At 39.4% G+C, this 13,256-nt stretch overlaps 1 protein-coding gene across 1 annotated transcript in view; it reads right to left on the bottom strand.

The window, feature by feature from the left end:
• The window catches only part of LOC116521105 (sodium channel protein type 5 subunit alpha-like), a 286,693-nt gene extending 278,869 nt beyond the window's left edge, over nt 1-7,824 (bottom strand). Inside the window, exon 1 of the mRNA XM_032235761.1 lies at nt 7,712-7,824. The gene's annotated coding sequence lies outside the window, so the exon portion shown is untranslated. The remainder of the gene's footprint in view (nt 1-7,711) is intronic.
• Nucleotides 7,825-13,256: the final 5,432 nt, after the last annotated feature.

Raw genomic sequence — 13,256 nt, 5'->3', positions numbered from 1 at the left:
AAAAACACCATCAAACTCAGAGAGCACTGACGCTTCACAATTCTCCTCCTCTTCCTCCTCCTCCTCCACCCCCTCCATTCTGCAGACCCTTTCTTCTAGCACTGATGATGTTACCTAGTTGGTTCATAAAACATCTGCAAGGAAACTACCAAGCTCAGAGAGCACTGAGGACCCCACATTTCAACCCTTATAAATATTCTTTTGTATCTCTTCTGGGTTTGTTTTCTCTCAAAAAGAAGCTATTCTTTATTACTGGATCTAAACCTCTTCCTGAAGCTGGGAAGGCAGGAATGAGCAGCTCCCAGGCTGGCTGGCTGGCTGGCTGGCTTCTTATTTACTTGCTTACTTAATTTTTTTTTCATTTATTTTTTTAAAAAAACCATCTGCCTCAGACAGGCAGAACATCTCAACTACCTCCCATAGTGCAGGCTGTGCACTGCCTTGGAAAAATGTGAGGCCTAGGATTAAAATCCTAGAGCATAGTTACACACAGGTAGTCCTTGACTTATGACCATAACTGAGCCCAAAATTTATTTTGCTAAGCCAAACAGTTATCAAATAAGTTTTGCCCCATTTTACCATCTTTCTTGCCACAATTGCTAAGAGAATCACTGCCAATGTTAAGTTGGTAGCATGGTTGTTAAGTGAATTGGGCTTTCCTGTTGAATTTGCTTGTCAGAAGGCTGCCAAAAGGGATCACGTGACTCTGGGACACTGCAGGAGCATACACCCCAGTTGCCAAGCGCCTGAATTTTGATCATGTGACTGGAGATGCTGCAACAATCCTAATTATGGGGGGGAAAGTCACAAGTCACTTTTTCCCAGTGCTTTTGTAACTTTGAACAGTCACTAAATAAATGGTTGTAAGCTGAAGACTACCAGTGTATTGACAGTTGTGAACTAGTTTTGTTGGATATGGCTTCCTTCTTTTCTGCATTAAAGGCAAATAATCCCCTATCATCACACAGGGTCTGCAGGGTGGGTGACAAGGGACAGCCTGTGCACGATGATATCACTGTGGCAAACCACATGGTTCGCCTTGGATGTTGCGACATGACTGAGGCAAAAGGCATAATGGCATCCCTGCCATAAGGACTCCATCAGGTGCACCCCACTTTTTTTGCAATCATGGCTTGTAACACCTGGGTCGCCAACCCCCTGTCTATGGACCGGCACTGGGCCATGGCATGCCAGACTCTAGGCTGCGCAAACAAGCAAAGCCCCATCCATGGGATACAGGCAGCAAATAAAAACATGCCCCCACTGGTTTGCGGGGGAAAAACCTCTCTCAGGTTCCTGTGGCCCCAAAGGTTGGGTAGCACTGTTGTAACAGATTCCTGCACTTAAGTCCTTTCATGAGCCAAGAACTGTCAAGAAATACAGGTGGTCCTCAACTTACAAGAGTTCATTTAGTGACTGCCAGCTAGGTCAGTCAATCCCTCTCTCGCAATTAACCTCACAAGGTTGTAATTGTGGGGAAAATAAAAAGAGGAAGATACATTGCATATGTTCGCTGCCTTGGGTTATTTGTAAAAATAACAAAGATTAGCTACAACTAAATCAATGAAACAAAAATTAAAAATTTAAATGGATGCATTCACTGTCACTATTGCTTCTCACAACTGAGATGTTAATTGTTTATTGTTTTTCAGGCAAACAATTTGGATTTGATAGACCCCGAGAGAGTCTTGAGGGGTCTTCAGACATCCTCTCACCGTGATGGTGAACCTATGGCACTGGGTCACAGGTGGCATGTGGAGCCATATTCGCTGGCATGGCAGCCCTTGGCAGCCCTCAGCTCCTGCACACATGTGCGTGCTGGCCAGCTGATTTTTAGCCTTCCAGGGGGCCAGGAAAGCCATTTTCACACTCCCCAGGCTTCAGGAAGGCCTCTGGAGCCTAGAGAGGGTGAAAAACAGGCCGAACGGCCCACCCGGAAGTTCAGGAACGAACCTCTGGAAGGCTGGGGGCTGTGGGAGGCCGTTTTTGCCCTCCCCAGGCTTCAGGACAGCCTCTGGAGCCTGGGGAGGGTGAAAATTCCCCCCCCACGTGGGTCGCTTGTGCATGCACAATGGGGGGGGGGGGTCGCCCATGCGTGCACAGGTGGGTGGTCATGCACGTGCAATAGCGCCCATGCACACAGTTTTGGCACACTTTTAGAAAAAGGTTAGCCATCACGGTCCTAGGATCACACTTTAAGAATCACTGAAATATAGAAACATTAGTTTACAGAAAACTTTCACTAAGCCAATGGTACAGCTCCTTGTTTAAAATGTTAGGGGTACCAAGGTTTGTTTCCATATATTTTCAGATCCAACCCCCACCCAGGCCAATTCAAAAGAATATGGAAATATTTCTACTCTAAGGAAATCCTGGTGCAGGGGGATGGATACAAGCAGCCCTTGACTTTTACAACTGCAATTGAGCCCAAAATTTCTTTTGCTAAGTGAGATACTTATTAAGTGAATTTTGCCCCATCCTATGACCTTTCTTGCCACAATTAAGTGAATCACTACAGTTGTTAAGTTAGTAACCAGGTTGTAAAGTGAATCTGCCTTCTCCACTGACTCTGCTTGACAAAAGATGACAAAAGGTGATCACATGACCCTGGGATGCTGCAACCGCCATAAATGTGAGTCAGTTGACAAGTGTCTGAATTTTTATCATGTAGACATGGGGATGTTCACATTGTTTTACATGTGAAAAACCTTATAAATCACTTTTTCAATGTTGTAACTTTGAACAGTGACTATATGTTTAGAACTACCTGTATGCAAAAAAGCATTTGCAATCACCAAAAAGCTATTTATGGTAAGTATCACATGCTATTATGTGCCACATTGCATCCAGTTTTTATTTTTATTTTTAGTAAAGCAACTTTATAGGCTTTACATTAGTGAAGGTATGTTGAAGTATTTGAGCATCACTGCTTGGTGATATAACAAAGGCCAAAAAAATTGCTGAATCGAGTCATATTATTGTCTCCATTAGTCATGAACCACTGTGAATTGTGTACTGTCATCAATGTGCACACAAGTAAATCTGCTTTATCTTGATAAGATTAATATGGCCAATAATACAAGTAGGACTAAAATGCCTGCGATTAACAAAATAAATTATCCTTCCTGGTTTTAAAAGGCAAGAAATCATGCAACCTGGCTTGATTTTCAACTTAACTTTTTTTCAAATTCAGGTATCGTAGAAGAGATTTTGACTTGTCACTGATTTAATGAGGGCACACCACCCAGGGTCCCCTCACAAGCTGATCCAGTGTTTCTTAAAATATGAGGCAGGCTTATTAAATGCACATTTATCCTGCATGAGCTCTGTCTTTTGATCCAATATCAAGGGAACCAGAAGCATAACACGTGCTTTGCTGAGTCATGGGGGACATGCATTTTAATAAATCTGTTTCAACCAATTTGTAAAGTACACACTTGCTTGAATGAAGCCATCAAATCTCAGCTCTTGCCTGCAGCTCTGTGCATTAGATATTTCAGGCTGCAACATAGGTTAGAGACCTAAGCTTTCTGTGCTGGTATCTATACAGTAGAACCCTGGTGCTCTTCGTGTTTTTAAGCCAGACAGAAGAACTGTATCTGATTGTTGGTATAAATCCACCCACACATTCCTCCAGGATGTAGGGAGTGAAATCCCTTCCTGGAAACCCAAGGGAAGAATGACATTTGCTTCGCCTTACATTCTTAAAGACACATTGTATTGACAGCATCCACAGAGCAAAAAGCAACAGCCTGCGAGAACAGTGAAAAAGTGTCACAAGGTGTACTTGTCTTGTAGCCAAGGAATATAGTTGGGAGCAAGAAACCTGACCCTCAGCTCAGCTAGACAAACCCTCTTCTCAAAAGTCTTTGCCTCTTTGCTTACAACGCAACTGTTACCCACCAGGTCTTAGGTTGATAGTGGGATGGCTAAATTATTCTGGACTCCCTTTGCATCTAATTTTTACATCTGAATGTTATGCTGACATGAAGCTGCAGGGGGAAATGACTAACATTAACATGTAATAATTCTTGCGTATAATGCCAAATATGTTGCATTTCTATGCATAAATTAAAACTCAATTCCTTCTACAATATGAAATTGTTAGACGTGTCTTCTTCTAGGATTGTTTTTCCCCAGTTTGTCAGGCGAGCCTACAGCTCTTGGATTTAATGGTACCTCCCACAGTCACCCCCTAGTATCATAGAAGAGAATATTTGTAGCTCAGGGATGAATTGTGGGATCCTCAGTTCTCTCAAAGCTTGTTTCCTTGCAAATGTTTCAGGGGTGAAATCCAGAAGGTTCTGACAGGTTCTGGAGAACTGATAGTGGAAATTTTGAGTAGTTCAGAGAATTGGCACATGCCACCTCTGGTTGGCCCCAGAATGGGGTGGAAATGGAAATTTTGCAGTATCCTTCGCCTGTCATGCCCATCAAGCCATGCCCACCAAACCACACCATGTGCACCAAGCCATGCCCACAGAAGTAGTAGTAAAAAATATCAAATTTCACCATTGAGATGTTTCAGTACCTAACTACTGTAACTGCTGATCTAGGTGCACTGATGATGTTACCTAGTTCGATAATAAAAAGTCTGCAAGAAAACAACCAAGCTCAGAGATACCCTGACAGATTCAACCCCTGATTCACTTTTGGGATTCTCTAAGATCACTTACTATTTGCTATCCCAAAAGCGGAGCAATTCTTTTCATACTAAACACACAAAAGGGAAACATATCCAGTTTGATGCTTTTATTTTCAAAACCGATAAAGGATAAGGTATCTTAATATCCCTTTGTCTAATCCAGGGATGTCAAACTCCCGACCCATGGGCTGGATATATCACAAGCTGGCCATGCCCACTCCAGTTTGGTGAAGGGGGGGAATCCCGATACGTCACATGAAGCTGCCATGACGACATGAGTTTGACACCCCTGGTCTAATCCTCAGCTACAAGACAATATCTCCAACCTTTTCTCCAAGAACTGCAGAGCTCACCTCTGCTCTGAAAAATTGGAATTTTCTGCAGAATATGTGAAATGATAACCTTATCCTTTTTACCCTTACATTATTGTGCAGTACAGATAGTCCTCGACTTACAACCACAATTGAGCCCAAAATGTATGTTGTTAACAAGACAGTTAAGTGAATTTTGTTTCATTATATGAGGCCTTTCTTGCCACGGTTGTTAAGTGAATCGCTGCAGTTGTTAAATGAGTAACACAGTTTTTAAATGAATTGGCTTCCCCACTGACTTTGCTTGTCAGAAGTTTACAAAAGCTGATCATGTGACCCCAGGACACTGCAACTGTCATAAATACATGCCAGCTGCAAACTGTCTGTGATCATATGACCACCGGGAGGCTGCAACAGTCATAAGTGTGAAAAACAGTCATGTCACTTTTTTCAGTGCCATTGTTACTTTGAATGACATGATCTGTTGTAAGTCAAGGACTACCTGTATGCATTTTTGATATAACTCTTTAGAATAGACCCACCCCTAAAGAAAACGATAGGTTGGATATCTTTAGTGGAGAAGTGAAATTATCATTTGAATCTTTTTCAGCTTCCCATAATTTAGAAAATAGGACAAAATTATATCAGTGTCTCTATGCCTTACACACACACACACACACACACACACAAAGCTATTATGCAAACCCTCATGAACACAAAATGTTGTGTACCTTTACTATTCTAATCTTGCCTTTTCCCCACCAGGTAGCCAATGTAATTGTTCCTTGCAATTAATAATAGAACCGCTTCACAGTGCTTTACATCCCTCTCTAGGCAGTTTACAGAGTCAGCATCTTTCTCCCAACAACCTGGGTCCTCATTTTACCCACCTCGGAAGGATGGAAGGCTGAGTCCATCAGGATTGAACTCCTGGCAGTGAGCAGAGTTAGCCTGCAATGCTGCATTGTAACCACTGCACCACCGGGGCTCCAATACAGGTACTCCTTGACTTAAAACAATTCATTTAGTGACCGTTCAAAGTTACAATGGCAAAGAAAAAAGCGACTTACGCCTGTTTCTCACACCATTGCAGCATCATGTGGGGAACATTCAGATGCTTGGCAAATCGTTCATATTTATGATGGTTGCAGTGTCCTGGGGTCATGTGATCAACTTTTGCCACCACCTGACAAGCAAAGTCAATGTGGAAGCCAGAATCACTTAACAGCTGTGGCAAGAAAGGTTGTAAAACAAAGGAAATTCACTTAAATGTTTTGCTTAGCAACCGAAATGTTGGGCTTAATTATGGTCATAAGTGGAGGATTATTTGTATGTGGATTTAATGATAGCTTGTTCAGAACCACTGTTGTCAACCTTGGCTTAACTTCAATTATATTAACCTTGGGCACTGGATGCATACAACTATATCTACCCATATGTTAGCCTTAAGACTGGGTAAACTAGCATATTAGGCTAAAATATGGTTCAGTGCAAGGTATGCAATCTGAAGAACATTATGAAGAACAAAAATTCTCCTATTGTACTACCCAGCATCACTTTCAAATATCTGCAAGATACCACAAATTATTCCCACTAATAAGTTGCATTCCCACAGCTACAGAATGAAATCCGGACAGGTATTTTTTTCTGTTCCACAATCACAGGATATATATATATATATATGTAAAGGGGGGGGGGGGTTATCAGCAAAATGCATAATTCTGCCCATCAAAGAAATTTCATTAATGTCCATAATACAATATAGCTAACAGTTTCATCAGCGCATAATTGAAATACATTCTCTTTGTGTCACTTTATCAGGAAAAACTGTATCTCCTGCAATTATGGGGGTCAATCTGTTTTTAAAAGTACAGGTCATTCATTGGAAAAGCAAAAATGAAATACACACTTACCCATTTATTATGTTCACCCAAGACAAATAAATAGACAAGGTTTAAAGAGGCTTTGTGTGCAATCTTTAAAAATTATTTGTGCTTCAAAAATTAAAAATTAACATATATGCATAAATCCAGTGCATAATAAGATAGTTGAAATAGATTACCCCCCCCCCTATTTAAGCATTCTTTTAAACTAAAAGCACAATTTCATCCATTTTTAACCTTTAAAAGTCTGAAGAGTTAATAATAAAAATAAATATACTTGCAGGAGCTCAACAATCAGACTTGGGTTTTTTTTTAAACACACCCCTATAGCTACCACCTTGGGTGCACAATATTTGATGGTCAAAAGTGATCCCTTCCCATGAGAAGCGCAACAGAACAGATTATGCAAAATAAAAGGAAATCTGCAAAGAGGTATTATGCAAAATGAAGGGGAAAATATTCAAAGGGTTCAATTTGCATTATCTATGCAAGTTTTAAAAAATTCAGCTCTCCTGGTTTATAAAACAGAGAGATTTTGTTTCATTTTTGCTGGGTAATATACTTCCTTTTCCTCCCATACAGGTCTTTAATGTCTAACAGTCAGCATCTATGAATACATTCAGAAGAAGAGCAGAAGGAAGCAATATGGTATCTTCCAGATGTTTTGGATTACAGTTTCTATAATCCCTGATCTGCGACTGAGGCTGTGAAAGTTAAAATAAAAAATATTGGAGCTATATTTCAAAATATTTGGAAGACACCGTCAGGCCCAGCTCTAAATGAATAAGAGCAACCCAACTCAATGAAGTTCATATGACTTGTTACTGTTCAATTACTATATTGGTCAGGAAAAAAAACAGGTAAAAGGATATGAATGTACCAGAATTTTAATTGCTATTCTTCTGATTAGATGAAAAGGAGTAAGAATGTACAAGGCAGGAGTGGCACTAAATCGAAAGATCGTCTTCCCTTTGTTCAGTACTATAAATGTCTGGAAAACAAAGGAGAAGATATACAAATATTAAGGTCTGGATTAAAATCTCACATTATGTAAGCAACAGTTATTTCCAAGGCTGTGCATGATTCAGAAATTATTCAGTACTTCAAATCTCCCACAAACCTCTATGCTGTTCATTAAAGGAATCAGACTGTTTTTAGGCTTCTAATTGGATTAGCCTTAAAAAAAAGTCACTCATTAAAGTTACTACAACTCTTAAAGTAGCCACAACGTTTACTCAGAGTGCAGGAAGTTAACACATTTAGTTAGACAGGAGTTTAATTTACTGCACATTGTGCTACTTGTAAAAACAAGCACCATTTCGCAGTCATATTACAGTTCATATTGTTCTTTTTGAAAGAGGAGTGATGTTCAGATATCAGGATGAACATTTATAACAAAAGTACAATTGAATGTTTTATTAGCAAAATGCATGAACAGAGGCATAGCTGCCATTATTCTGACTATCCGACATAGACAATTGTTGCATATATAAAAATAAAATATATAAATTTATATTCAAAATAGAGATAGTGAGAGAAAGAAAGAGAGAAAGATAAAGAGAGATAAAGAGAGAGGAAGAGGGAGAGAAAGAGACAGAGGGGGGAGAGAAAGAGAGATAGAAAGAGACAGAGTGACGCAGAGAAAGAGATAAAAAGAGAGATGAAGAGAGGCAGAAATAATGAGAAAGTGAGCAAGAGTGATAGAGGGGGGAGAGCGGGAGAGAGAAAAAGGGAGAAAGAGACAAATAGAAAAACAGAAAGAGAGATAAAGAGAGATAAAAAGAGACAGATAATAAAGAGGGAGAGTGAACAAGAGAGGAAGGGAGAGGGGGAGAGAAAAAGAGAGAAAGAGATAGAGAAAGAGAGAGACAGATAAAGAGATAGATAATAAAGAGAGAGAAAGTGAGCAAGAGAGTTAAAGAGTGGGGGGAGAGGGAGAGACAGGAAGAAAAAGATAGAAAGAGACAAAGAGACACACACAGAGAGAAAGGGAGAGACAGAGAGACATAGAAAGAGACAAAGAGAGAGAGAGAGGTAGAGAGAGAAAGGGAGACAGATATACTAGAGAGAGAAAGTGAGCAAGAGAGATAAAGAGAGGGAGAGGGGTGGAGAGAGAAAGAGGGAGACTGGGATAATAAAGAGAGAGAGAGAGAGTGAGCAAGAGAGATAAAGAGAGAGAGAGAGAGAATAGCAGATAGGGTAAGGCTCAGCTCCCTTTTTCAATTACTTTTCATCACAGCAATCTAGTTGCTCATTATCACTTCCAAAGCACGAAGAAAGATTTCCGGGACCATAACTTTTATGTATCTTTTAAAAAATCAATAGACCTTTCAGATCATATCCCTTTAAAACAGTTTAATGTTTGTTTTTTTCAGTGTTTTAACATAAAAGTAAAGTTGCAAACTTTTTTTTGGCTAGGTCCAGCTGTGCCTTTAAAAGGCAAATAGATAGCAAAGACCCAACAAGCATAATCATCACTAAATTTATATGGCTGGGGAAAACACATGATCTACTGAAATGTAATCAAATCTACCTAAGTAAAGTGATCTTCCAAAGAGAAACTTTTCTGCGTTTTGCTCTATAATTCAATAAAGCTTGCAGCATTCATTATCTCACCAAAAACATTTCTTGTATAGAAACTGCTTTTATAGATTTATTGCTAGCCAGCAATGAGAATTGATCAACTTCTAGGAATCTCTCTAGCTTTGTTCAGCTATTCTTGCTACTGCTATCACATAACATATATTACTCATTGTGTATAGCAAAGTGCCTTGCAGAAAAGGAAGATCACAATTATTTCATGTGTAGGCAGCCTAAACATACACTCACTAACTGGAAAATTGCCAGCATACTAGACCAAGCCAAATCTCAAAATGTTAGGAAATTCCTGGAAGCTTGCCATTCAGACAAATCAGCCATCAACAGCCATATAGAAATAAACTATATTTACACACCAATCAAAGGAGACAACAAAAAACCAAGAAGGAAAAAAAATCCAGAACATATCCTCTCCACCACTAACACCCAGATAAACAGAGATTTACACCAGACAAACAGACAGAGAACAACACCCTAATCAAGAAGAAAACTACACCCCTGCTTGGCAGCTACCCTATATAAACAAGCTTTTCTATGTAATATACAAGCTACCTAAATAAACAGGGAGCAAACTCCACACTCACTAACACTAATTCAGAGCCTTTAATCCTGAGCTACATATGCAGGTAGTACTCAAGTTTGTTTAGTGATTGTTCAAAGTTACAACAGCACTGAAAAAAGTGACTTATGACCGTTTTCCACACTTATTACTATTGCAACATGCCCATGGTCACGTCATCAAAATTCAGATGTGACGGTGGCAACTGACATATATATGACAGTTGCAGGGTGCCAGTATCATGTGATCTCCATTTGCAAATTTCTGACAAGCAAAGTCAGTGGGGAAGCCAGATTCATTTCATAACCCATGAGACTAACTTAACAGGGATTCACTTAACAACTGGCAAGAAAGGTTGTTAAAAAGGGACAAAGCTCACTTGACAAATGTCTCACTTACCAACGTAGATTTTGGGGTTAATTGTGGTTGTAAGTCGAGGGCTACTTGTATTCTCTTATTCAGTTGTACAGTATTTATTTACAAAGAACAATCTCATAGCCTTAAGTTCTAAAGACGTTTTGCAGAGACCTAGTTTTCTGAGACCAATCTAAAACGGGACGGTTGCAGAAGATGGTTTGGAGGAAATTTAGACCTTTCCAATTTGTTATTTATGTCTATATTTCCTTCTTTATATCCCCTCTCCCCCTCCTTTTGATAATGCAGCACAGATAATAGCCCCACCTTAAATTTTAGTTCCATAACAACTATCCTTTGAGATAGGCTGGACCAAGGCATACAGTAGTCCTCATTTTATGAACACAATTGGGACAGGAAAATTCATCATTAAGTAGTGCATCATAAAGCCAGACATCACAGGACAGTGATTTGCAACCTTCAAAGGCCCAGTGGTGGCCCAGTGGTGGCCCAGTGGCTAGAATGCAGGATTGCAGGCCAATTTTGTCAGCTGCCAGAAGTTTGATCCTGGCCATCTGAACTCAGCCTTCCATCCTTCCGAGGTGGATAAAATGAGGACCCAGATTGTTTGGGGGCAATATGCTATCGCTTAGAGAGGGCTGTAAAGCACTGTGAAGTGGTATATATAAGTCTTAAGTGCTATTGCTATTCCCCCATTGATTTTGTCAGATGCCAGCTGGGATGGTTACAAACAGCAATCACATAGTTGTGGATCACTTTGATTGTCATAAATGCACACCGATTGACAAGCGGCCAAATCATGTAACTACAGGGTGTTGCAATGGTTGTAAGTGTGAGGACTGGTCATAAGTCACTTTTTTCAGTGCCATCAAACAGTCAGTAAACAAATTATCATAAAATGAGGGCTACCTGTACCAATTTAGATCACATATTTAATGAGGGACAAATTTGTTTTATTTATTTTTTATTTTTTTTCTTTATAAATTTATATGTCACCTATCAAACTATCAAAAGACTCTAGATGGCATATCTTATTATGGTTAATTCAAACCATACACTAAACCACATTATAAAATTACTATAGTGGTACTTCAATACCATTGATAATTCATTTTGGAAAACACAAAAAATATGAAACCAACAAGTACCAAGAAAACCACGTAACTTATGAAGTGTCCCACTATTTCAGCCAGTAAAACTAGTGAGTCAGTAGGCAAGTTTTTCTTAGTTTGTCGACTATCAGGGAAAAGATAAGCATTGGGGCAAAATTTCTGCTTAAAAATGCGTTGAATACCGAATTCAATGGGTTTTGAAGCAGAAAAGTGTTGAGGTATGACTGTACTCTACACTGAATGAATCAGACAAGCAACTGATCACAATCCATCACTTCTGAAAGGAGTTGAACCTGATTCTCGGGTTTCACCCAACACAAAATCCAAATCCAACCAGATATTCCCCAATTTGGGTATCTTCAAGATCCGGGGACTTCAGCTCACAGAATTCCCTTGTTAGCATAGCCCTTGATGAGAATTCTGGGAGTTGAAGTCTACAAAATCCAAGGTTGCTCAGTTGTGGGAAACCTGTTATGGCATCATAGTTTATAATATTGAACAGATCTCCCTTAACAATTTAACTGCCCCAGTCACAGCAGGGAAATCTGCTAAGGGGGAAAAAAGGAGTGGAAACTACTAAAGACGTTTTAAAGCCTCTTTCAAATGCTATCCTTCCTTTTTCATTTATTTCCTATGTCAAATTGCAGTGTCTCTTGGTTTGTACTGGAGATTCACTTTTCCTGACCTGTCTGTCCTTCATATGCTTTGACACCTGAACTGGATTATTTAAAAACATTTAACGACAGTTCCCTGCAACCAGCAACCTTTTTCTTATGGAAGGTAAGATTCCCTTACCAAGTTGAGTTAATTTCTGGAGCCTTTAATGAACACATCCAGGTACTCTTCATGACTTACTGCTGCTTTTTTCTAATATATTTTAACTTCTCAGTCTAAGCCTAATAAATTTGTTTTTACCAAGAGTATCGACCAGGGCCTGCCCTATTTTGTTTTTGAGGTTAACCAGGGGCAAAAAGTTTTAAATAGAAACGCAAAGAGTCAGCCAGTTCAATAAAACAGTTCTAATTACACTGGGAACTGGAAAGTCCAGAGAAAACCATGCAAGACTGTAGTTCATCAGTAGAATAAAGGTGAAAAATTAATGAGGGGGCAGTCCCTGAGGACACTAAAGCATCTGGTATTGATTGACTAAGCTAATGCAAAGGTTCACTGGGTCAAAAAAAACCTAGATATTTTGCAATCCAGCATCTTGGAAGGACAAGAGTCTATATCTTTCAGTAGAACTAAAGCATCACAGAGAAAGTACCCTTGCCACAGAAGGTACCTTAGGATGTCAGAAAGCTAAAGACCAAATTAAGCATAAGCAAAAAGATCAGAAGTACAAAAAAAGGTCTATTGCAAAGTGGGATAACACAAAACATTTACAATACTAAACGAGAGGAATTACGCTCTTCTCCACCTATACCTTTCTTCCTTATATTGATAGGGGTATTAATTATTATCCTTCTCATTTGCCTTTTACCTTTACTGTTGGTATATTATGATTATATTACTTGTGGTTTGTATGTATATTGAAGCTTCTACACTGGAGACAAATTCCTTGTGTATCCAATCACACTTGGCCAATAAAGCTGTTCTGTTTTGTTCTATTCTATTCTGTTCTATTCCATTCCATTCTATTCCATTCCATTCCATTCTATTCTATTCTTTCTTCCTGAGACCAATAATAATAATAATGCCACTGTGGCTTCATTATCAAAAACAGTAGAGGCAAGATAAATTCCACGAGTTATTCTTGTACTTTGCAATCCTCCA

The sequence above is a fragment of the Thamnophis elegans genome, chromosome Z (genome assembly GCF_009769535.1).
Source record: "Thamnophis elegans isolate rThaEle1 chromosome Z, rThaEle1.pri, whole genome shotgun sequence".
Lineage (NCBI taxonomy): Eukaryota > Metazoa > Chordata > Lepidosauria > Squamata > Colubridae > Thamnophis > Thamnophis elegans.
Note: the sequence above shows the minus strand (reverse complement) of the source record. Positions and strands in the feature narration are given on the sequence as shown.